This window comes from Balearica regulorum, chromosome 4 (genome assembly GCF_011004875.1).
Source record: "Balearica regulorum gibbericeps isolate bBalReg1 chromosome 4, bBalReg1.pri, whole genome shotgun sequence".
NCBI classification, from domain to species: Eukaryota; Metazoa; Chordata; class Aves; order Gruiformes; family Gruidae; genus Balearica; species Balearica regulorum.
The window spans coordinates 29,081,976-29,108,798 of record NC_046187.1 but is presented as its reverse complement, the minus strand read 5'-3'; positions in this window follow the sequence as shown (position 1 = coordinate 29,108,798).

The following is a 26,823-nucleotide window of genomic DNA, read 5'->3' as shown; positions in this document are numbered from 1 at the left end:
TTTTCTTTTTTTTTGCTGTTTAGAAAAGCATCTATGCGAGAGTACATGCTTAGTTACTAATTAGAGATTCAGTAACTAATATTCTGACAAACTGCTAAATACCAAGATATAAATGGCAGTGGTTTAGCAATGTTCTGATAACGGAATATCAGTGACCAGTGAAAATATAGGGAATTTTTAGTGTACAAAGGACAGGAGTTGCTGTGAAAAACAACTTAGTTTCCAGGCTGTCTCATCTTAATGGATGGGGGACTAGAGACCGTTAATCTTTTTGTCTTTTGCCTTTGGTTGAGAGTGCAGAGGCTCCAGTGACAGCTACGCAGGTGCAACAAGAGCCAGAGTGAGTTCATTTAAAAATTCAAATCAATATTGACAGAAAATGTATACACTATTCACTCGGCCCTAGTTGTTAAGGCAGTTCTGCACAGGAGGCAGAGCCCTGAAAGTTGTGGCAGGTATGTAAATCTCTTGGTCTTTTTGCATGTTTATCTGCTTATTGCTGGAGTACACAAAAGGATGCTGTTAGTGTGCCGCAGTGCCAAGTCGGCTCAGCCCAGCCCAGGCAAAGCTGCCCTGCTCTAAAAATCAGGGAGGGGGCTGTAGGCAGAGGAAACCAGGTCTATGGCTACCCCTGTCTAGGGCATGGCTTGAATAGCAGAGACTGCAGAGACAAGGGGTGGGTATCACTCTTGTTCAGGCTGAGGAGGCTCCTAGGCACTGATTTTTGTGTGATTTCCATTCTGCACACCATCCATTCTATAGCCTTAATCTGGATATAGTATCATTTTAAAACTTCTTGTTTTGCAAATATAAACATTGCACTGGATGAAAGCAATAAATTCTCATCTCCGCTCTAGGTGGGCAAAGGTGATGAAATGCCTGTGCACCATGCAAGGAGATACTGAGCAGTGTAGAGCTTTCATAGGCTGGGGCTACATGGAGAGCAATTGCACTCCATGTCACATCCTGCACTTTACTGGCTGCAATGATGAAAATTATATATTTTACCAATTTATCAACACTATGCCTGATCAAGAACGTTAAATCCTGTGAGACATTGGCTAGTGACTCCAACCCCAGAATGGTCAGAAAAATACAAAGTTTGAAGCTAGTCACTGAGCTTTATTATTGCTTGATACTCACAGTATTGAATTTACTTGTAGTATAACTGTGATGACATTTAGAAAATATGTCTGTTTTGCACAATAGGTAATTTAGGAGCAAACACACACTTTCTGCTGTATTATACAAAGCTACACCATAACTTTAAGCTCTGGAGAACTCTATACAGTATTCTGGGCTTCAGTAATCCCTTCAGCCACAGGATCTTTCCTAGAGTTCAGTGAGCATGGGATCAGGACTTAGCTGACTAGCAAGAAAGCTTTACTAATGTGTCATGATTAAAGAACACAGTGAGCCTTGCCAATACAATGTAAGGCTGTAAGCACATTTCCAAGTAACATCCATTTAGTGATATGGAGTCTTCAAGAAATGTTAAGGGTTTGGTTTTTTGGGTTTTTTTTTTCCCTGTAGCACACTGGGATGTCAACGAAAGAAGTCATTAAACATCTCACAGATTTCTGTAAATTGAAAATAAGAATGTTTCATTTAGGCCATTGCAAAGCATTTCATTTTAATTTCAAACTTTTTCCTTCTCATTTCATTCTCAAGAATGTTCATGTCCAATTAATTATCTTTCCAGATTTTCATCTTGAAAATGTTAAACCAAGATGGTTTACCAGTTTAAGGGCTGCTTCTTTAGGGCTGCTTCAGTTTCACAGGTACTTTACATACCACGCCTGTCTTTGAATTTATACTTATATATTAGGGGGTTTGAAAGCCCATCTATTTTTTTAGCAATGCCTGTTCATTGGAGCACAGCAGCAATGCAAATAAGCTTGTGAAAGAGCTACAATTTAGTAGCTAGAATCAGCAGTAAAAAAGAAAATATTCCTTGGATTTGTTGTGTTGTAGTGATGCTTTCCTGTGCCTAAATGATATTGACTGTTGTTCTTATTGAAGAGGAAATAAGTATGTGCTCGGAGCTACTCAGACAACTATTCATCATTCTCTCAGGCAACAGAAAGAATCCTCATGCCAGAATGCAAAATCCAGCAGCAGCTACAGTTGCAGAAAATCAGAAGCCTGTATTAGAAAACTCACAGGCTAATCAGAGCCCAATTTCCAGGCATGATGCACTTCTTCAGAAGTGTTGCTTTAGGACATAACTCAATTCTCAGAACACCACAGTCTGCAACTTAATTCAAGCATTTAGGGGAAAATGAGGGTCTTTAAAATATACATTTCGTTCTTTATTGCTTTCTAGTGAAGCTTCACTGGAGTACTGTAGTGAATAATGATAACATTCATTCTTAAAATCTGATACTGGCTCAGTCATTATGGCAAAATGGGATGAGGAACCCTGCTGTGAAAGGCAATGAGATGCCATTAATAAACATCATTTTTTATAAGGTAATAATGAATATTGGTGCTTGGTAAACCCACTATTAATATCTGTAAAGGTAAATGACTATTGCTTGGTTCCTTTAATTTGTTGAAAATCATGTTGGTTCGTAACTCCTGACTTAAATCTGACTGCTAGTACAAAACAATAGGTTAAAACCCTTTGTTGCTCTCAACAATTGAAGTCAATTGGAAAAATGGACTATAAGAAATAAAGAAAATAGGTACAGACTGGCAGATTGAGTATTAAGGGTGTCCAGACTTGCAAAGCTTACGCAGTAGGCTCAGAGAATCACAAAGGCTCTCGGGGTGCAGAGAAGATAGAAATCACGCTAACCTGTGTTCTGGCCATACCTCAATTTACATCCTCTTGGCAGCATATGGAATAGGCTTACTCTTATCTTGACCTAGCATGTCTATATTTACCCCCAAGTAGAGACAAATACAGCAAAGGATAAATAAACACAACTCTCAGACAAGTGTCTTCTACCTTGACTATGAAAAGTAGAGTAAGTAGTTAAGATTAGCACATATGTTACAGAGCACAATTTCTGTCATGATGGCTCAACCTCTCATTCATTTTTCATAGACTTCTATTATTTGAATTTTCTAATGAGAAACACTGTTTCTACGAGATAGTGCCAAAATTAAAACAATAAAAGAAAGTAACCATTAAATGATCTCATTCTTAACCAGATTTGAAAACATTGTAAGAAACTTGTCATTGCTAGTTTTCATATATTATTAAAAGCTTCATATTCTTATTGTAATGACTATAGGAAATGTAGAACCTAATCTGAATTCAATAAAACCTGGGAAAACAAAAGCTTTATCAAGAAAAATGAAAGCACTGCTTGGAAACAAAAGCTAATTAAAAAATTCTTAAAAATGCCCTAGAGAGAGACAAATGTACAGATAGTAGTCACAGTCTGTTTAATATTGGCAAGTGGTCTAACATGACAACACATTCAAACCAACCTTTGCCTGTACAATCCAGCATCTGGCATGGTTATAATGATTAGACTTCACAGCATTTATTAGAAATCTTATGCCTATTAAACTACATATAAAAGCGTGTCATCTTGAAGTACTACTGTTATTTATATTTATCAATATCTCACAAAGTCTCTAATTTATTGGTTTCACATGTATAATCTCATCTTTATTTGTGAGAGTATTTAAGCAATACAGCATTAATGCAATTTACTTCTGTAAGGAAACAGGAAATTTCTTGTTCCTCCTTGAAGAAATAGTTGAAAATAACTGGGTTAGTGTGAATAGTTAATATTGCTAGAAGTAAAAAAGAAATTACTTTTTTATCCAAATTTTAGGACTTCTCTAATAATTTCTGCTTTGATATTTCATTATTCACTGGTCAAAGAATGGTATCTTGCTCTTTTTTCTAAAAAATATACAAAATCACCTTATGGCACTGTATGAAATGTATTAACGTGGTACCTTATGGCTTACTATCTCCATGATTTTATATCCAAATAAAAGAGTTAATACATTTTTCAATCTCTAGCCTCCATCATTGGGTGGGTAGATGTAATAGAACACCATATTTTGTGTCTCTAACGAAACAAATTTTCCTTTTCCAAAATACCACCCACAAGTTTTCTGCAGCCACTGTGGCAAAAATTGAGTCTGTACAGTTCTTTTCATTCCCTTTCTGTAAAAATAGAAGTCCTTTTTAGAAAAGGAGTTAACACAGAGTTTATGTGGGTTCCCCCCAATAATATAGCATACCAAATCATATCATGTCATGGTTCGTGTCAGTGTAACACTGGCAAGAGCAGTGCTTTAAAGGCACACAGCTTTTCTACCCAGCGGAGCCCTGAGTTGAGGCTCTGAGTGCACTAAGAAGCCTTAATGGCCCTGACCAACCTCACCTGGGTCCCCCCACACCCACGGCCCCCCTGTGCTTTCCTTAAGCTCCACCTGGGGCTATCAGCCTCTCCCTGAGCCGTGCCCTGTGAGTGCTTGTCTATACCTTGAGCCAGACCTCATCCTGTGGGCTGGCTTTCCATCTTGACTGCAGACCTGCCTCATGACCATGACATCGCCTTATGATCTGAACTCTCAGTTGGACCTGGCCACCATCTCCAGGGCTGCACTGCTTGCCTTGCTTCGGTGCTGTGGGGTGCACCCTGGCCAAAGCATCCCCTGTCCCGCCAGGTGTGGGATGCCCTCTGCCCCCGGCTCCCCTGCCCTCAGGGAGCAGCCCTGCTCTGCCTGCTCCCTGGCACACGGAACTGAGACAGCTCCCCCCAACAAGGAAGGTGGGATGGGCACTGGGTTGAGCACGCTGTCGGGGAGATGCAAGAGGTAATTTTATGTGCTCTTTCTCTTCCCCTTCTCAAAAATGTATTAATAGTTAAGTTGGTAGCCTTTCCACAAAGCAAAGCTGGGAAGCCACTTTTTTTAATTGTGTGACTCCAAAATATATAACTCTAATTATTCTGGCTGTAGTACCTATTTTTGAATATTAGGAGGCAAAATTTTCATTTTTCTCATTGTGTATCTGATTGCAATCTGATTGAATCTGACTATTCAGTTCTGGAGAGTGTTTTTTTTCCTGTGGAGTACACCTACCTGTTTGTTTACCTATTGATGGATACCTAGATGGATATCTACCCATCCACCTATTTCTATATATCTTTGCACTTTTACATCTAACAAAGCTTGTTCTTAACTAACTGTAGAAAATAAATTTCTTTATTCTTGTTTAAAATAATTTTATGTTAGAGATCTTGTGAAGAAGTTGCATCTGACTTGGACATTACAGTTCTTTCTAAGATTAATGCTGATAAACGTATGTATGATAATACATTTATTTGGAATTTTATTGATAATTATGAAAAACCATAAAATCTATTACTAGTAATTTCCTGTGACACTCAATGTATTTTTAAGATTTCCATGAGCTGAAAGTGCTGCATTAATACAACCTGGTTAGTGATGGAAGTTAAAAACAAACACAGAAGTTATTTCAGACCCTTAAAACTTTAGTACTTTGATACCCTTGATATAGCATATTGTCCCCTCTAAGTGGTAAGCAAAAAGACTTATCTGTCCAGGGCATCGAGGTCTCCTCTGAGGGCAATAGAGATCTAATTTTAATTTTTTTAGTTTCCTTTTTGTTGAAGTGGTTAAAAACCAGAGCAAAATGAAAGGTTTTGACCTCAGAGCCAGATATAATATAGTAAAGAAGGGAAATGGCAAAACTACAATTACTGTGAAGAAATTAGCTGTAATCATGGGCTCTGGATTCTTACCCTTAGAGCAGAAGCTGGGAAAGGAACAACTATATACTTTTCAAGCTAAAAACCCAATTTCAAATCCTGTATTTAATCTGTAATTCCTGTATTTGAGGAAGAAGCTCAGCAATAAAAGTATTGTTCTAGTACAATAGTGCTGTCGATAGCTGTCTATGTGTCCTTCATGTCACTTAGCAATGAGCTGTACAGACTAACCAACGCGGCACAGATCCTACAGTCAGTCATTTTGCTGTATCTCACAGAGATGGAGCTGGGGTAAGCATGGGATGGGATAGTCGCCGCTGCTGGGTGCACGCGGTGCTGCAGTGCTCGCTGGACATGCAAGCCACTTGAGGTTTTTAGGTTTTGTTTTTTAATAGAGGTATAATACTGTGTGTATTATACTTGGTGTTTGGAAAGAAATCCTCTATACTTTTTCCAGTTCCTCTCCTTTTTAATAAGAGAAGGTGTAATTCACTCCCAAACTTCACATTTCATGGGGTTTATGCATTAAATTTACCTTTGAATATTAAGCTTAGGATTTTACACTAAGCATCATGTCTATACTGCCAGCAGCTGAAGCTGGGTGGAAGAAGCAGAAAGCTCCCCTCCCAACCTGTAACTTTCCTTCTTTGTAGTACTCAAGAAGGAGGGGAAAAGGGATTGAGCAATACCAGGTCACGCATCCAAACCAGGCTGCAGTGGCCTGTGCTCTTTATTCTCAGAGCAACATGGTGACCTATATGTAATAAAAAGAAAAGAATAATATTCATAAATCTAATGAGTTTGTTTCATGTTTTATCAAACATGACAGCAGACCTCTTTGTACCGTTAAGAGAATACACTCGGCATTGCAAATGTCACATTGTCATTCTGCTAAGGAATTCCTTTGCAATCACAAGTAGGGAGAGACTGGGAACAATTGTTCTCCTTCAATATATAAAAGCGAAAGGAAAATCCCCACCAGTATAGCTATGAACAGCTTGCTCCTGAAATTAATTTTGGAGTTGCATGTAAATCAGACATGTGTTGTCCAATACCTGTTCTTGTTTATGCTGTGCACTTCCCTTCTGTGTCATGCAGAAATGTGGTTGTAAATCAGCTGTACCTTTAAGCACATGCTTCTGCTAAGGAGCATACCTCTTGTGGTTACAAATAATCTGTGACTGGGCAGACTACTCTGGGTACTACCTAAGGTCCAACAAAACCAGTTAACTTTCAGTTCAACACTGAATGGCCAAGTCTGCAATTAACCTTATGCATAACTACGGGCAAATCACTTCACTGGTCTGTTGTGCCAGGTTTATTTGGATTTCTTTCCAAGATTTGTCTGTATTGGAAGTCTTCTAGAGTAAACTTTGAGAATCACTGTGCCATGCATTGCAAAGTGATTCCAATTGCACTTCAAAGCCCTAACTAATAGTGGGGACATAAGCAATGTCTATTTGTCCACAGAAGTGATTATTTTCATTAATATCACAAACAAACCAAAAATCCCAGCAGCTGGCTCATTCCTAACTTCTGCACGTATGTTTTTTAAAAAAAGAGGGAAATACTGTAGAATGTAGATCCTTACCTCTCCCTTGCCACTTCCCAGACTTATTTCTGTGACTAATAGTCATTAAAATGTCAGAGTTCCTCTGCAGGTAGAATAGTGTGGTAACGATCACAAACAGGGAAAAATATATGTTGAAAGTCAGTGGATAAATTTAAAGTGCTGGCAAGAAGCTGGATCTTGTCAATGTTTAAAATAACCTGCCATGACTTGGCAAGCTACCACTGTCGTTCATATTCACTACTCAAGTTGCTTGTAAAACCAAACAGCAACAAACCATTTCAGGCAAAATCAGCCTTACACAGAGGAAGAGCTTGTGTCCTCCCATCATTAGTAATTACTAGAAGAAAACAAAAAGTAAGCATTAGTAATTACTGGAAGAAACAAACAAACAAAAAACCCCAACAAGCAACTCGACACTTTATTCTGGTTTCTGTTTGCTTGTGTGTAATTCACAGGATTTCTGATAGGCCCAACCTCATTTTGCTGATCTTTGAGATTATAATCCCAAATATGAGACAGCAGGCACCTCAAGGGAAAGGTGGGGGTCCAGTGGCAATGCTGCCTGTAAGCTTGAGTCATTTAACAACCTAGAGATCAAAGAGCTACTTGGCCTCAGAAAAATATAACCAAACCGGTTTATGTTGGCAGCCTGGGAACACCCAATAATATGTAGTACTTGTTTTCATTACTGATAGTGTTTTTGGTGAGATGCTTGATAAGAAACAAAGCCAGTAGTTTTATCTGAGTATCTTTTGTTTGTGCTCTAGGAATGGCTCTGGCAAGTCACATTGGTTTGGATCACGTGAATGCAGCCTGGACAGGGAGGTAAGCACTTAATGCTTTGTTTTTAAAGGATGTGAAATATACTTTATGGAAGTTTACTGGATTGCTGCTTTTAGAAGCCAAGTGTGGTTCAATATGCAATGTGATGTACTTTCTTTTAAGCATAGTAGTCCTGTTTGTGTTAAAACTATTCACATGCTTAATTATACTTATGCTTAAACTTCTTGATGCGTTGGAACTTTTACTTCCAGTATTTATCACTAATTTTTAACATTTATGTTCATCTTTCTAAGGTTAAAATAATAAAAATATTAAGCATTAATATCAATCTATTACATTTTAAATCTTTTTGAAGGGTAATGCATGGTATTTTGAAAATAGTTATATGTATCGAGTTTTTGCAAGCATGTACATGGATGAGATTTATAAAGCAAGCCACCAATTTGTAGAAAGAAATAGAAAATGAAAATCCTTTATTAAAGATGTTTCTATAGGTACTTCACAGGAGGGGAAGAAAAAGCACAAAAGTAAAAGCAGACAGATGAATTCCAGAGATTGCTAGTGAAATTAAAACCCTGTATTTTTTGCGAGGAGTTACAGTCTATAATGGAACCCAGGGATTTTCTTCCACGTTCTTAATGCCATTAGCTCTTAATGAATCAGGAAGCCAGATACTACATTGTGCAATAGGCTTGTCAAGGCTGAGAGTTTCACAATAAGAATGTTTGATTACCTTTGTGAAATAATTTACTCATCAAAGAGTGCTATTAAATGTAGGATGCCTTTACAGAACTGTTTCTATTGTTGTTTTCACATTCTATTTTGCTGGCAATAAATCATTTTGAAGCAATTCATTTTTTACACATTGAGAGATAGACAGCAGATCCTGAACTCAGCAGGTGACACATTAAATTCAGAGACATGTCAGTCACATTTAAAGCATATGGCTAACTCCTACAGCAGATCACTCCAGCGGAAAAAACCAGTTTCTACGCAATTCTCTATCCATGTCAAACTGAAATAGAATTTTATTTTTCTTCACCTAGATAAAGAACTCCTTATGAATATTCCGTGCTTTGGCACATAGTAGTAATAAAAGACAAACCAGTGTCCGTAAATAAAGTACAGAGTTCATACCTTGAAAGGCCAGTCTAGAACTTTCGATCAATGCCACCTTGATCATACAATATTTGTATTTCCCAACGAGAAAATATATTGGACAAACAAAAATCAAGCACGTTATTTCTTGTCACAATAACAAAAGGTAATGCTTCAGACATCCCCACACTTGGAATCCACCTTTGGCTATCAACTGGGACGCAGGGAAGGAACTTCTGAAGCCTTCAGGCTTCAGTCTGAGAAAACGCAGGCAGACTTCAACTAGCCTGGAGCACCGCTCTCCTGCGGATTGTAACACTCACTGCTACACAGGATTGACACCTCTAGTGCTGGTCCTCAGGGCTGGATTTTTTTGTAGGAATTTGTTTGTTTTGATAAGCCATACAGAAATAAGAGTATTTCATGAAGTATGAAAATCCCATCAAAGACAAGCTTTCACCAACAAACTATGTTTGCAGTTCTTGTCAGGTAAGAAAGTTAGCCACATCTTCATTTTAACATGTTTAAGGACCTACTCTGCCTTGTGGTGTGCAAGCCTGACTTATTCAGAGTGTTCAATGCCTCTTTACTTCATGCACCCAAAGTTAGACTGTGGCATGCAGTTGCACTGGATTTTAGATTTGAACTGTCCAAACCAGTTAACGTTAAGAGATAATTTTGCACCTTGGCCTGGAAGGGATGATAAGTAAAGTCTGCAGCAATTGCATAGGTTTCCTCTAAGCTGCTGCTGTCTCTGTTATTTAGTGTTAAAGTTTCAACTGCAGAGGCCTGTGCAACTCTGCAGATTTTCTCTGGATCTTTTGCATCTTTTATTTCAACTAATAGTTCTGAAGGGAAACCTGCAGTATCACATGTTGCGGGGCGTCGTCGTTGGAGTTTTTATGAATATTGGGCAGAAATTCCGAGCATTGCTGAGAAGCAGCATGTTGTGATGATCAGTTGCCATTTGCTGTGCATCAAGGATGTTCAGATTTTAACAGGTGATGTCGTGTTTCCTCTATTGTAATTATGATTCTAGTGGGAATGTTCTTTTTTTTCTCTAATGCAGTCTTTCTCTGATGGAAAACTTGTGATCAATGTATTGCCTTTCTTTGATGCTAGTCATTAAATTTATCTATAAATGGGAGTAAAAATGGACACAAATGTGACAGACGTGGCTTTCTAATTGACATTTATGGTGGAAGCTCTTTGTACATTTTCATACCGGAACACCACCGGTATTTCCCTTAAGTAACGTGATGGCTTTTGTCAAATGCTTACCCGAAAGGTCAGTCGCGTAGGCTATAGCTTTCGTTCTCCCCTGTTGCTGCTGCTTCCCATTCCATCAGCAGCTGACATTAGAGTGAAAGGAAGTACCGCAGTCAGGAGACCTCCACCTCACCATGAAAAGATCCCCTAAAGAGAGCAGGGATGGGACTTCTCGTGTCTGTGGTGTAAGGCATGACTCAAAGAAAAGTGCCATAGCAGCCCTGTGACTGCTCTGTCGGGTAGGCTTTTTTTAGCATATGATGCAACCTCCAGGCTGCTTTCCTTTATGCAGAAAATTAATCTGCCTCTCTTTACAACCCCTTCAATGTGCAGCATGTATTCTTTAGCCAGGTGTGATTATCAGGTGTTGTCACATGCTGATACTGTGTATTTCCCGGGGTGTGTTTCTAATACTTTTGGTTAAAGCACATTGAACATTAAGTATAAATCAGAAAAAACTGTCTGTATCTGTAGTAATTCTTCTATAAATTTTATTTTAGTACAAGTTATTTAAATATTTACGTGTACCAAACCTCTGCATGAATTTCTGTACCTATTCGTTCATGAAGTAAAACTGTGCAGAACATGGGGGCAAATAGGAAGAGAAAGCAAGAAAGTTTCTTGTCATTAAATTTTATGCACGTTATATTGTAAGGAAGGCTAAATATCTCTGTCTGAAAAATAGTCCACTTACAGACCTGAAGAAAAACTTTCATAATTCCATTGGTGAGAAGTAAGAGATTCTGCAGAGGAACAGAATTGTGGTTAAATGTCCAGAGAGTAAGTAAAGCTAATGTGGTCGGGCAGGAGAATCAAGGACATTCCTTAAGCTGTGTAAGCAGGGTAAGGTACATGCAAAGATTTCTAACTGCAGACCTGAGAAGTGCAGATGGATGCATCTATATACAGTTTTTGTGATTTATGTTGACAGGGCATATGCTACCAATGCTGGGAATTATTTTCCCCTGACATAAAGGTCTCTCAATAATTGAAATTTGACCTGAACGTGAGAGATTGGTTGAGGTAGTTCAGTATTATCAAATTTTCCATAAATTTCTTCAATGGATTGACCTTTAGCATCTTTTTAAAACTCTAATGTTTCCCACTGCATCTCTGTGATGGCCTAAATTTATATCTCTATCACTGTGTAGCAGGAGGTGGGGATTGAATGCGTGCTCATGCTTTCCTTTTCCTCCCCTCTATCCTCTCCAGTCAAGTTCTGGAAACATTTGGTGGTAGGTGAGATTTTTCAGCCTTCAATTAACAAGAGAATTGGTGAGATGAGTTCCACTAATGCATTGACATTTTATGATTAAAAAAATCTTCGTTAACTGAATCACTAACTTCTTGTGCTTTCTTTTTTGGAAAATGCATCGATTTCCTTCCCCGCCCCCCCCCCCCCCCCCCCCGCCTGGTATTGATTTCTCCTCCCCCGCCCTTTTTTTGTTGTTGTTGCAACTATACAGAGGTGTTTTCCTTTTAATTGGCGCACATTTCTTACATGCATGCAATTATTATTTCAATACAGTGCTACTCCACTTGTGATGTTCATGGCACTCTCTCTCATGGTCAAAATATTCAGTAGGTGTTGATATTTGGATCAGATTTTCTCCCTCTGTTGGTTTTCCATGAGTGTGTACATTGGCATCCCACTTTTATCCTTGTCATTTTTTTAATGACCTTCTTTGAGGACAAGAAAGTTGAATTTACTCCTTTGGAAGTGATAGTTAATGAACTGACTGTCTTCCCCTTAAACTTTGATCATTGCTGGCTACTACTGAAAATCTTTCATCTTAGCCGTGTTTCTAAACAATGAAGAATTTGTGCTTTTGAGAATTTTAAGCAGGCTCATGCTGGTTCAGGTTCACAGACATCACCAGTATAATCGCTTCTTGAGGTGCATCTGTGTGCACATTCTCCATTAGTTCCTTGCATATTGTTGACCTCCCCTGGTACTTTCCACCTTCAGTTATTCTTACAGTCTGTGATTCTCATGATATCAGCATGGTAGGAATGGTATGTCAAGCATCATTTAGTACAATATGTGTCATATATACTATATATATAGCTACTTTACAGATACACTTAGGTAATAGCACCAAGACAGTATGAAGCCAAGCCCAGAAACTCAACACACCACTTTAAATGTAAAATATGTGACTTTTAGAGTAGCCAGGTTTAGAAGGCTGAAAACAACTATGAACCAAATCAGCTAGGGAGATAATTTAATGAGAAAAATGAGAATGATAATGGAGAACTCCTTTTAAATAACTTTCTGTAGGTAATGATGTGTCTGCATACTGGTTCATGTCTTGCTGTTTCTGGGAATGTTCAGTGCAGCTCTTGCAGATTTACATATCTATAATTTTGGACAATGAAATACAAATTTTCTTTTTTGAAATTATATAATTTTTTCTGTATGGGGTTGTTGGTGTTTTGGCAGTAATCGTTTTGCATAAATGTATGTAAAAGGTGTTCTTCTTATCTCTCTGATTATATCTGAGTGAGTTTTAATAATTCTTTTGTAGAAGTATTCGTGGAAGTTAACATCTGCATGAGAGCTGTATATTGTATATCTCTTCATGTTGGCGATATGCATCACCAACTTTTCCCGTTTCGCTTCAAATCTTGAATTTAGGTATTTTTTTTCCTATGAGAGAATGCTTCTTCTTTTCAAGTCCAAAGTTCCATGGGCCGGTTTAGATCAAAATAAATATACCTGGGTTAGGTATATTAAGCTTCATGTTTGGGCAAATATGGCATAACACAGAAAAAGGTCCATTGGAATAACTTAAGATTTAAGTGCTTACTGTTACTCTGCTCCTGGTGGTGATTTTGCCCTCCAGATGTACAAGATGCTATAATTACTATGGTGAATATTGTTTCTCTTGAGATACTTCTTGGAAGATCATAGATACTTTTTGATTATTTCTATATCACTGGATCAGTAAATATTTCTGAAAAGATCTATGCCCTTTGAACTACAGTATGTTTTACCATCTTTGGTAGCACTCTGAGTGGAAGATTGGAAATGGATTCTTTCTTAGTTGTATACTAGAATGGCCTAATCTGCTTTATGGTTAAGTAAAAGTGAGCATCTGTTGAAAGCAAGTGACATTGGAGCACACCATTATATATGATAATTTTTAATACCTGAAATCATTTATTATTTTAGAGACAAATTTTAAAGCTCTTTCTGAAAACCTAGCTAGGTCACTATTACTATATGGAGTAAGTATCTCTCTCTATATATACATATATATATATATATATATCTTGAAACTGCATTTTATAAGTGTGTTATTTGCAGGACAGTAAACTAACAGCCTGGTCCAAGCATCATTCATAGTTGCCATAAATCTCCTATTTTCATTAGTAGCACATAATATAAGAAAAAAACCCACTTACAAAAAATTCTGTAGTTTGACTTAAGTTGCTCGTACAATTGCTGAACTTCAAATCAAACATTAAATTTTCTTTTTTGTTGTATCTTTGTTGTTCAAGCAAGCTCTACTAAGAGTCATGAAGTATGTGATAATTGCCTTATTTGGCAAGCACTAATTCATAGCAGATATGTTTTTACTTCACTTTCCCTATTTTTCTAATTGGAGAAGAATGTTCTCGGAGGGGAAAAAAAAAAATCTGTTTTGTTTCAAAGTGTTAGTCATTGCAACATATAGATTATTCCTTAAACATAGACAAACCCTTGCTACGTACATGGCAGGAGAGATCTGCTGCAACATTACTGACTGTATCAGTAGCGTGTCCGGAATGTTTTTCAATAACAACATATTTTAAGTGATGTAATTCTACTCTGTAAATCTCTCTTACAACTACTGTTGTGTGTTTATTATGAACTATGATACAATTCCAATGGAACCCAGTTTTATTAACTATAAATGTTAGTTGCGTACGATCTCCTCCTGGAGAAATAGGGTTTTTTTGGCAAACTTAGAGGCTTTTTCTTGTTTTATTTTCCTCGTATTTTTCCAGAACCCCTTGAGTTTCTTGGAAAAACAAAGCGGTTTCTTATGTCAGTGATAAAATATCCGTGTAATTGATTTAGATCATCTTTATTTTATCCTTTCTCTAGAATAGAATTGGGGAAGAAGATGAAAGGAAATAAGAGAATTTGACAGTTTTCTCCCTGTTGGTTTGTAGGCAGGGTAATGACCCATTCTTTTAAAATTTTAAGATCACTAATTTCAGTTGTAGTTTGATATATTTCACATCTTGCTGGTAAATTAATCAAAATTAATATCACAAGTTGTGTCAGATTACCTTCCCCAAACCCTCCAGAGAATTTGGCAAGCATTATTTTAAGTTTAAATACTTGTCAACAAACTACTGTTTAGACAAGCCATTCATTTGCTGACAATTTATATCAAACCAATATACAATTAGTGTATTCTTGATTCTTATACATTTCTTCTGACATTTTATATTCCTGTAGATAAAAAAAATACTTATTTCAAAGCAGTAAAAAATACTTTACTGTATTGTAAATCTGTGCCAGGTTTCTTTTGTTTGGTGGTATTTTGTTGTTTTTTTTCAGTCTTTGAATAGAGTGTGGTTGTTTTCACTGTTTTCTTTTGTTACTTGTTCTTTCTTTTGCTTTTATAACATTTTTATGTGGGGCATTTCTATTTGCCTTGGAATTATGTGTCTCTTGTTTGGTCTCTCATCTGTTCTGTGTAGTATTGCCTCCATTTGTTCTGTACTACATACTGGTTTTGTTTTTTCAGCTCACATATTCCATCTTCCTCTTAGACACTTCTTACCCTTAAAAAATAAATAATAATAATAAAAAAATCCCTGGATTACATTAGTATACTATGGTATAACTTTTTTGTGATATGGTCAAAGTTACTCCTTGGCAAGGACTATAACTAAATCCCTTCTCCCTAATACCCTAAAAAATCCCTGTCTGATGTACACAAAAGGACAGTGGCAACAGAACTTCTAGGTTCAAGTCAGAGAGAGGCTTCTTGCCAAATTGGAAATGAACTTCACAATATCACTCCTGCATCATAGGGTTTAAAGTAGGAGTTTGTCGATGTCTGATAGACCTGAAATAATACTACTTCGTCTGTTGTGAAAAATGTTACTAGCTGTTTGCTGATAAACTTTTTGGGAGGGAGGGAAAAAAAAAAGCAAATGCCATCATCAATACATTTTTAGTTTCCATCTTGTTTGTTGAATGGAAATTTTGTAAGTCTTGATAGATGGAGAAAAATGTCAATATCAGAAAAGGTATATAGTGCTTTGTTCAATAAAAGTAGTAGTGTTTTAAGATGATGACTTGGTTTCTTGGTAATTAAACATGGCCAAGCAAAGATTTGTTCCTTAACTAGAAAAGGAAATCAAAATATCAAGCAGAACCCTAATGAGAAACATACATTTAATTAAACTGCAAGTCTTCAGGGAAAGAGACCATTTTGTTCGTGTTTGGAACTGTTCTTAGCTCAACTGGATCATGACCAAGGATACTGCAATACCTCCCGTGATGGGCTCGGTCATAACAAAAATACTTGCGTGCATGTGTGTAAGTGTCCCACATGTCTGGAAGTGGGGAGAACAGAGGGCAGTGATAGCTACTTTTCTGTGTCTTTGAACAAAACAAAATCTCATTCTGACCCAGTTTATCATTTAACTCCAGAGAGCTGAGGAAGTGTTAAGCTCCTGCCCTGAATGTAACTGCAAGTGTGGACAGGCTTACGGGTGCGTAAATGAGGATATAAATATGCATATATATACACTGGAGCAGTGCTTCATTGCTATGACAGATGACCGCTCAGAAGCAAACAGGACTTCTTAGTCCCCTCATTATAATGCACACTTTGGTATTGCTGCAGTGGGCTGGTTACTGATCCCCATCCACCTCCCAAATGAGTAGGAGAAGGGCATCTTAATCTTCCCCTGCGACTGAGAGGCAGGGCATCTTCAACATTGCTTTCTTTGAGTGTTAGACCACTACTGCAGCCTTCTTCGCAGGACTGCGGTCCTTTGCTGAAATCCCAGTATCCAATATGTGGGGTTAGCATCCTATCTGCAGCTGTTTTGCACAAGAATGTCTGGCCAGAATGCTGCCTTGCTGAATAGTACCTTTTCTCCTTATGAGGTTATTTCCTTTCTCTCTAAACCACATCACCTTTTTATACCTGGAAGAATTTACACCAAAGTTCTGCTTGTGGTCATCTGGTTCTGATACACCATGTCAACACAGTTTTTGAAGGAAAGCATTCTGTACAATAATGAGGAAAGATTTTTGAATTTATATTCTTCTGAAGAATTGGTAGTAAATTAAAGACAGATAGCTTAACTGATTCTTTACATAATTTAAAGAAAGAAAACATTCCCCTTTTCATAGCCTTGTTGCAAGTGTTTAATTCTGCACTTCAAAGTTTATTGAGTTTTCTAAGCTATATTGAAAAATATGAATAATTGATATTTGAAATTATTACTATTTTTCAGGTAAAGTTGTTTTTATCAGGACTTTCCATAATCTGGAAATAAAGACAGTCAATTTTTATACAACACTTCTAAAACAGATTTTGCTATGCAAAAATGCATTTTAGAAGATTAAGCAAGAATGTCACCTTATCTAGTCTTCCGTGACCCTCTGACACATGCTAGTCTGAATTTATTTCTATGATCTCATTATTTTACTAGTCTATAAAAGCAGGTTGTTATCACTGTACAAATTCAGACTAATAGCACTTAGTCTTTCGGTAATGATTTATCATTTATTTCCTTCCACATTACACATGCTAATTCACGAGGTCTCTGTGTGCAGTAGAACAGTGTTATTTAAACCCAATTTATATGTAGGTAAACTGGGGCACATGCAGTTTGAGGGCTTTGCCAGCTGGCTGACAGCAAGTCAGCTTTAATGAGGGATGGGCTCAGGACCATCTTGATTTTCAGTCAGTTTACATATATTACCCCATCAGTTGAATATAGTTCACTTGAATTTGAAGTCATGTTGCTAACCAAAACTCTCTCATGCTGGTGTACGTGTGAAAAAGTCATGTCTTCTGGAAGTGGACGTTTTTTTTTCACTGTGGTGAAGGAAGTCACAGCTTGCTATGCAAGGTACTCCATTGAATAATTGGAAAGCTTTACTCTGTTTTGCTGTGGGACTGTAATCTGTATAATAGATTATATTCTATTACCCATTATATAGTACTTTCCAATCTTGATCGTAGTGATTTTTCCTCTCTTCTTAGTTAAGGCAAATTATCTTTCACTAACCTCAGTCATGTTCCATTTAGAGCATTGCTGGTATACTGGTAAGTTTTGTTGGTTTGGTTTTATTTTTAAAGGTGTGTCTGTCATCTGCACACTGCCTATTTTGCTAGGTCACTGAAATTTTCTTGTGGAAAAAAATAATTCAAAACTTGTATATGCATAATACTTCAGAGCAACACTGGTGCTTATAATCTTACTGGAAGTCTTGATAACAGATTTCTGGTTAGCTTGTTAGGCTGTTGACAAGTAAGAACAGCTATGAGTAATACTGCAGACTCAATGCAAATTCTTCCCCTTTTACCTGCCAATCCCACTTTGTTCACTAAGTCTCAAAACCAACAGCTCTAAAGCAACGATTTGAAACAGCCATTGCTCATGTGGAGGTGTTATGTCCACCCGGTTATCCGAGTCCCAATGTCATAGCCCTGTTGTACCTACGATCTACTGGAATAAAGCTGGGCAGGCACATTAGAAATTGAGACAGGTGGTGGGGGAATATTCCATTTATAGTATGACATATCTCACAGTTCTCTGCAGACCACACTTTGTCCTCAATTACCATTTCCCTGGCCAATATCCCATATTAAAAGTGAGAATTATGGGTGAGAAAAGAAGAATTAGAGTGTGTTCCTATCTGATGAATTTGTTTCCCATGGAACTTTGCTGCAGCTAAAGCAATTGTCAATTAAACTTGTTCTTTGCTCTGCTACAAAGAAGGAAATGGATTAATTTTGAGCTTTCTAAGCTCAGCATTTGACCACTAGGTGTATTGATCTAACTACATATTGAGTTTACTCAAGGAAAAATATTTGTCAAGTGGAGTAATATTTTGGTAGGATAAAACACGCATTAAAGGATCATATGCAACAGATTTCTGTTTTCAGATTGAGTTTTAGCTTAAATCTTTCTTAGGGAAAGAAACATGTTGCACTCTTTTCCTCTGAGAATGATGAATAAGGAATAGCACTTTCTGGCTATTGAATGCAAACACTTCTGAGCTGGTTGTAAAGGGGATGTACTAATCACTTCTGTAATGTACAATATCTGAGTGTCTGTTCTTGGATGATGTGTAGTTTGACAGTGTTCACGAAACACTGTCCAGGGTTCCCTGGTGCACTGTCCACAGGTCTTTGCAGACAAAGGAAATGTTTTATTCATTTTAATAGTTTTTCAATAAGGTATTTTATGATGACTTCCTTAATACCTGTGATTTGCCCTCAGTGACTTGAACCAACCTAATCAACCAAAAATCTAGTTCTTGCTGCAGTAGCTATTACGGAAGCGAAGCAGATAACGTTTACATTCCCCTGGGTCAGTGAATGCCGGCTCAGGTCTGCCTCACTTAGAGCTGGTGCTGCTATCAAGGGCTCTTCAGAAACTGTGTTTTCATCTGCCTTAAATTTACTTGGAATTTGACAGCAGTATTATGCATCTTAATTGCTCAAGGCTATTTAAGAAAGTATTTCTGGAGAAAGAGCTTAGGAAGTTGGCATTCCATCTTTGCTTGGAGATATTCTCCTTGTTCATTTGGCTGTGTGATCCCAGGATACTTTTTCTAACACCTCTGATCTGAGAAAAATATATTTATACTAGGCCTCTCTTGTGACTTGCATGTTTCTGCCAGCAAACTCAATGCTTGTAAAAGGCATTGTGTATGGGACTTTACTTTTGCCTTTGGAGAATATTGTCTTTGCTGCTTACATTTTTTTTTTTTTTTTCCCCAGGAGTCTTATACTCATTTCCTGTGACAGTTATAAAATCCCTTTCTTTTAGCTCAGTCATTAACCATGATTTCTCAATTAACTTTCAGTCAGAATCAGAGTTGTATGTCACATTTCTGAAAATGTTATTTGTTTCATGTTGTGTTCCTCTGTCCTGATAGCAAAATCAAAACATGAGTGTTTTATTAATGTCTCTTATCTAAGATCCACTTTTTTTTTTAATTCCTTTGAACCCCACCATGGTTATGCATTTCTGTATTACATTGGGTTTGGTTTTTTTTTTAATATTCACTGAGTTTAAGAATCATTTCACAGAATACTATTTTTGGATTAAGTAGGAGACAAATATTGCATCTGTCCTCTTCACATTGATTGAATTAATGACTGACCTGCAGCTATCCATCTTTATCTTCAGTATTCTGACTCCAGTGAAGCACTCCTTTTTGTTTTGGCCACCCCAGGGACTTATCATGGCATTTCCTTTTTGTCCTAGTGAGGATGGTTCAAGGGTATGACCATTCATTCAAGCTTCTGACAAAACAATAACCATTGGAATGGACCTCAAAGTGTGGTTGAATCCTTGAGAAAGTTAAAGGTTTGGAGTGGACAGTTTTGTATCCTGAAAGTATGGGGGGGAGGAAACTGAAGCCAGTAAGGAACTTAATGTGGCAGTTCTGCAGGAGTCAAATGTCTTCACTGATGTTGCAGGGGCTCTTGGCAATAAGTAAACCCCATGAAAAACTTATGAACCATATAAGCCACAATCAGCTGAAGTACACCATTTTTCACAAAAGAATTGGCTGTTTTTATCCATAGAAAGGAACTAAATTGTCATTTTCTTGCAATGCTTTCTCCATTTGTGTCTTTTTTTCTTTACGTCTTAATTAGTCAGTGTGCTGCAGCCATGTTAAGCAGAGTGGATCTTATGGGCTACCCTGTAAACCTAAATTCAGAGAGGTAAGGTCTTTCTGCTCTTGAATTCATAATTCATATAGTTCAATTCCTAGAGTTAATTCACTTACCTGTCGGCCTGCCATCAGAGCACAGAGAAAGCAGGCCCTTGAGCCTTCTCTCTGCAGGGGCATTCTGTACCTTTTTGGTGATACGGGGAAGAAACAAAGAATATTGGGAATTAAATTATGGCTGTGCAAGTCTGAAGAAAGTTTCGTATGCCCTCCACATCCCTAAATTAGTAGATGGCAACAACTGCAAAGGAGGTTGTTGAAGTTCTAATTGGTATTTCTACTACCATCTGTTGAGGTAGACAAATACATTATTTTCTGCTGCTGACACATAAAGGTCATTTGCAAGAGCCACTGACTCATGAAGTAGTGTCATTACAAATGGAAAGAACAAAGAGGCTGATACTTGGGTATATTTTTAATAGCTTTCCTCAAATTCCGTAGGCAGCTGCAATTTCATTATTTATTCTCAACTTCTGAATCTCCAATAGCATTTATAGAGGCAGATAAGGATTTTCAAAAACAAAGCTTAAAGCAGAGTGGACACTTGCAGATGCCGATTACTCCGACAAAGTGCCATTTGAACTTTTCAGGCAAGTTTCAGTATTTGGTAGCAGCAAGACTCTGTAAAGAACAAAACACTAGTTAATGAGGTCTGTGTTTCATTTCTCTGTCTTTATATGGCACCCCATGGATCTAAATATTTGATATATTATTAAACATATAAAACTGACAGTACTATTCAAGCTCAGTAATTATAAAACACTTGCTTATCTCTACACAGCTCTGAGTCTGTAGCAGGATAAACACTTAAGAGAATGTTTCATCTTCAACAGAACAGACAATTTAATTTCAGTCTTGTATAATATATTTTCCTACCCAAAATACAAAACAATCAAATAGCAACGTGAATATATGGACAAACAGCAATTTGTATCATGCTCAGCAAAGCTAAATGGTTGTTTCACTCCAAAAAGTGGATGAAATTCCTCTTGCTTAGTGTTTCAGCGAAAATAGAAAACTCCTGGATTTCACTTCTGTTTGGTGGCCTTCAAGCTATTCCTTCTTACTACAGCATGGAATAGTTTGAATTTTTTTGCACAGAATTTGAAACCTAAAGATACACAGAACAGAAATCAAAAGGCTAACATCTTGATAGCTGGCTTTATTGCGATACAGTGCTAGAATTATTCACAGCAACTAGTAAGTTAACAATTGAAAGTATGCAATAAATTAAATCATAAAAACCTTTACCACATTCACCAAAAGAAAAAAAGAACTGCATTTAGGAGGCATATTGTCCACCATTGTTTTCTCTTGGTTCTTTCTTCAGTGATTGGGGGTTTCTTGTGGAAGTTTTAATCCCTCTAAAGCATAACTGGATATTTACCTTCCATGTAATCAGCTGGAAAGAGAAGGGAAATGGGAAGCGTGGTACTTGAAGCAGTACGAGTAGGAGTGCTGTTGACTGAGATACAGGTATGGTCATGAATCCTCATGGTTAGAGAACAGACTGGTAGGCATTAAATACACTGGAAGGGATGCAAGATGAGACCAGCCTTAGATGTATTCATGAGGATGTAGGTACTGTAAGTTGGAAGGTAAAGTCATAAATCCATGCAGATTTGCTAGACATGAACGTAACTTCAGAAGAAGTGGTTATTACCTTTATACAAAGATTGTGCAACAAACTGTACCAGAAGAAATAAACCTGCTTCTAGCAGATTATTTTGTTGGACATTGCGAACTGCAGGCTTACTAGTGCAGCCTTGCAAATTGATCACTTGTAGATGGGCAGCGCAGTGCAGTCAATGGGTTGCGGTATTGCTCTGGTGTGGATGCTGCTGCGAATTAGCAAACATACACAAGCCTATCTTCAAAACCAAGACTTCACGAATGAGCTGGCATGATAATCCTTGCTTAAAAAAAGCCATTCTCAATGTATCAGTGAAAAAGAGACTGTTTGGTAAATTAACAGAACAACCAAACTTGGCACACTTGCCACACAAATACTTTTTACTAGTATTTTTCTCAACACTCTTTGGTCTGAATGGGCTCACATCAGTTGAGAGCCTAGTTCACGGTGACTTTCAGGTTCAGGTGGCACCCAAAATAAAAAAAAAAAGGGAGTATATTGCTGATTTCTATCTGTATTTCAAATATAGATTACCACTCTCCTCTTGAAATACAGCACACTTGTGAAATAAGAAACACTGCTAACGCTATATTGCTTTATTTTGGCACTGACCTTAGTGTAACACCCTACACACTAGAGCTGTAGTGTAATCTGCACTGTAGTGCTTTCATTGCCGTTCAGCACCTGATGAGCAATTGTATAGCAGTCCTAAAACTGTGATGGAAAAATGATCTAAGCTTCATATAAAATTTCAAATGGTGTCACTCTTCTGTGTCTGAGGCTGGCTGAATTTTTGGTGATGTGCGTTGTTTGTCTAGAAGTCATTGTGACCATTTTTACAGAGGTTTACAAGATTTGAACTACTGGAAAATTATTAATAAAGTAATTTTATTAAGGAGCCTCTACCCACGCAGCACTATTTGAAGGATATCCTCACATAATGAGCAAACTGCATGTACTTTTAAAAACAGATAATAGGGAAAAGTTGGACCCTTTGCAAAGAAACATAGTATCTTACCTGACAACGGAGAAATGTGTGGTTTCATACTCCTAACACTGTCAAGTAGAATCACTTACTCTACTTGTCACTATTTAAAATATTTCAAAAGCTACTGCGGTTCACATACAGTATAAGAATATGAAAATAAAGTAGTTAATTATAAAACAAGACTTGATTTATGCTGGCACCAGAAAAAGTGCTGTGCTCCTAGGACAGGTCTTGTAAATTTATACAGCCTGCCTTTAAATTCCAAAATCGCAACTTGTGATTTTTAGATGCCCAGCTAAATTATCCAGAGATGGATACTGAAGTGTCTTGTGTCTTTCACAGTACCTACTCTGTTCTTCTGTAAAATTACTACTCATTTTGACATCTTAAATCCTACTGAGTCAAAAAAAAGCTATACACTGCTGTCCGGTGCTATATATATTTGTAACAACTTTCTCTCTTCTGTTTTTCTCCTATACAGAATTTCTAAGCTATGCCAGCCTGATTTATGATTTTTATGATTTCTGCAAGTGCCTACAATGACCTAAACTGCACCTGTTTCCATTTTGTGCTGCATCATACATGAATGCAAACTGTTGTTTAAGGCAAAACAGAAATTGATTCTTCCATTTTAGTAACTAAACTTGTATTATTTCTTTGGACACTGTTTGCCGTCAATATTAATAGTCTTCTAACAAATTCAGTATCTGCAGATTGAGTTTCCCTAACAGGCATCATCTAGACAGTGTTGTGTTGTAGGAGAAGCAAAACAGCAATTTCAAGTTGTAGGAATAAAATGTGAGGTAAAACGTGGTCATGCCAGTGATACATTGAATGATAGCACTGACAGGATGTGCCATTTCTGAACCACTCTTGGGGAAAAAAAAAAGGCATTTTTTTCTTTTACACTACCTACCGTGTTCATGGTAATATGAACTGCTCTGCAGGATAAATAACTATAAAGCCAGTTTCACTACATTAATTTTTAAAATGTTTATTGTTCACTTTTGAAATGAAGTATAAGTCTTAGATTACATCTCAGCCTTTCTGTACTGGTATTCATATCCTGGCATATAGCTTTTATAGCTTTACCATTGTATCTATTAATCAATGACGTATTTTTAAAAGCATTTAATACATTAAGTCTTTATTTTTCATCAAGACCTCCTTCAGTAATTTCCTGGAGTGATAATTGTATAAGCACCTCAGCAATAAAAGTAACGCTAAACAGTAATTAATACTGCATAAGAGGTCAGATTAGCTGGTATTATTCCTTCTTGTTTCTGAGTTTTCTAAATATTTAATGAGTTTCAACTTTGCAATATTTGAATTAATCTCTCTCCAATATTCTATATTGCATTCTGTGTGAAACTGTACTTTTTTCCCCGGAAGTTCAGTGAATTTTAGGTAGGAAATATTATATTGTTTTCACCTCTTAAATTAAGGTACAGAGAAAAGTTTGTGCTGTTTTGGTTTTTAGTTTGTGGATTGGGTTTGTTTTTTGTTTTTTGTTTTTTGTTTTGTTTTTTTTTTAAATCCTGAAAATAAGATGAATCAACATTTTTTTAATATATGGATTTAGGATGAAAAATCTTGAATTATTGAAGGAAAGTACCACTCAGGCTTTTGTGACCCTTCCTGACATCCCTAGATCTATAAATGGAGCTATCTTACCCTTGGCTTTGGGGAGCCTCATAATAAATGTGGTTTCTAATAACAGCAAGTATAGAAGTTAGAAGAAGAATTGAACTTTCTGTTATCAAAGAAACAAAGCTGGTGGCAGATAAAATCTGTGCAAATGCAAGCTCTCACCTTCAATAATTAAATAGTAGGAGTAGTTTGAAAAGAGCTCCATAAAAAATAGGATCCCTGCAGAGTTTCAACCTGCTCATACTTGTAACTTTGTTAGAAAATTTGTTTCCAGTATTATATAGAAGTGACTTTTCAGCATAACCACTACTGTAATTTTAAGTGAATCACTAAAATGTAGAAGACATACATATTTAAAGCTTCTAGCCAGTATAAGGGGAAGTATATGTCAATAGGAAATGAAAATGTATGCTAACTAGCAAACATAGCAACAAAAATTATGCTACAAAAGCCAAGTAACTAATTTGGTATCATACACTCCTTTATTGTCTATGCTAATGTATTTAATCGCTGCCATTTATAAGTCAATGTTGAAGAATTAAAAATCTAATCACATCTTTTTATTTCTACTAATGCTCTTTATAAAGGAGAGGTACAGTGCTAGTTTGGTATTGCATTATTGTCCTGTGGCCCTTTCCTGCAGGTGAGATGTACCACAGCAAAGGATGTGCACTGACCAAAATAAGCTTTTCCAAAAAATTACAAACAGTAGAAAAAAGATGAGAAAAATGAGAGGAGCTAAGAACTGAACTTTCTAACCCTTATCATCTCTTTTTCATAATTCTTCTTTCAGTTTCCATGGATATAATGAAGAAAAAAAATCTAGCAGAGGTTTCTTTTTTCTTTTTTTTTTTTTTTTCTAATACAGAAAGAAATCACATTGGTTCAAAATCAATACTTATCACTGCGGGATTCAAATGACTGATTTCTTGTAGTGAACTGTACCTTCTTAATCACCAGTCTAAATGCCTCGCTGCCAAAAGTATGCACACGATGGGCACTGTGCGGCTTGACAGGAATTGCATTTTAAGATTTGCAAATGACTGTGCACTTAAGAGAAAAGGTATCCACTTGCAATTATTCTTCCTGATTACAAAAGCACTGTCTACCAGGTAGAGACCAGAATCTTGCTTCTATGTGCTGCCCTGTTATTGCCATAAATTATTCATTGCTTGCCATTATATTAACATGGGTTTAGGATTCAGCAGAGTCAGAACACTAAAGTGCCACTTTAGTCTGATTTTTTGTTCTGTGTCCCATCAACTGGGATAGAAAACAAGTGTATATTCTTTTTTGAAATGCATGGCAGAGTACACACAGTATGACAGTCTCAAATTACTCCCTTTTAACTTAGGACATTCTTATTAATTTTTTAGTGTATGCATCCCATGACATCACTGGGGAATATGTTTGATTGAGTATGGCATCTCTTATATAACTTTTTAAAATGTATTGGGTTTGGGGTTGTATTTTTTTCCAAAATTTATAGAATTAATAAAAAACTGAGGTAACTTTTTAATATTCTAATTAAGTTCTCTGAATGCTCAACTGTATTTCAAAAAGTTGTATCCTGGGTAAGGTTATTTCCTAGTAAATTCTCTAGTGATTTCTCTTATCTGTGAAGTAATTCTTACCATGTTGTTAAGGAAAGCCTAGATGATGTGTGGTCTTCAGCTAGTATACGCAGGTGTGCCTTTGGTAACTTCAGAGAATGGTGTTAGTTTACAATAACTACAGATGTGCTCTGGTGTCATACCAAATACTTTGCACTAAACTGCTGCTGCCTCTGTAGAAGTGCAGGAAGTGGTAGAAATACAAGAAAAAAGGTTGCGTTTTATACAGCAGTGGAAAAGGTGTTATGTGAACCCCACAACAGCACTGGTATGTACTGCTTTGCAGGGTACGAAGTAAAGCCATCAAAATATTCGGACAAGTATTGACAACTGGCTGCGTAAACTGAGTGTTCCCTCTGTGCACTATAAGTAAAAAGTTATCACATACTGTTTCCTGATAGAAATTTGTGGTTTGCCTCTTATACGTGATGCCGCCTGCTGAACTGCTTATTGTTTCTCATGGATAGCTGGGAGGAGTGGGGGGGGTGGGGACTGGAGCTCTTAACTTGATTTTTTTTTTTTCCTCTGAGATGTGTAGTAGGATGTGTGTACGTATATTTACATATACATG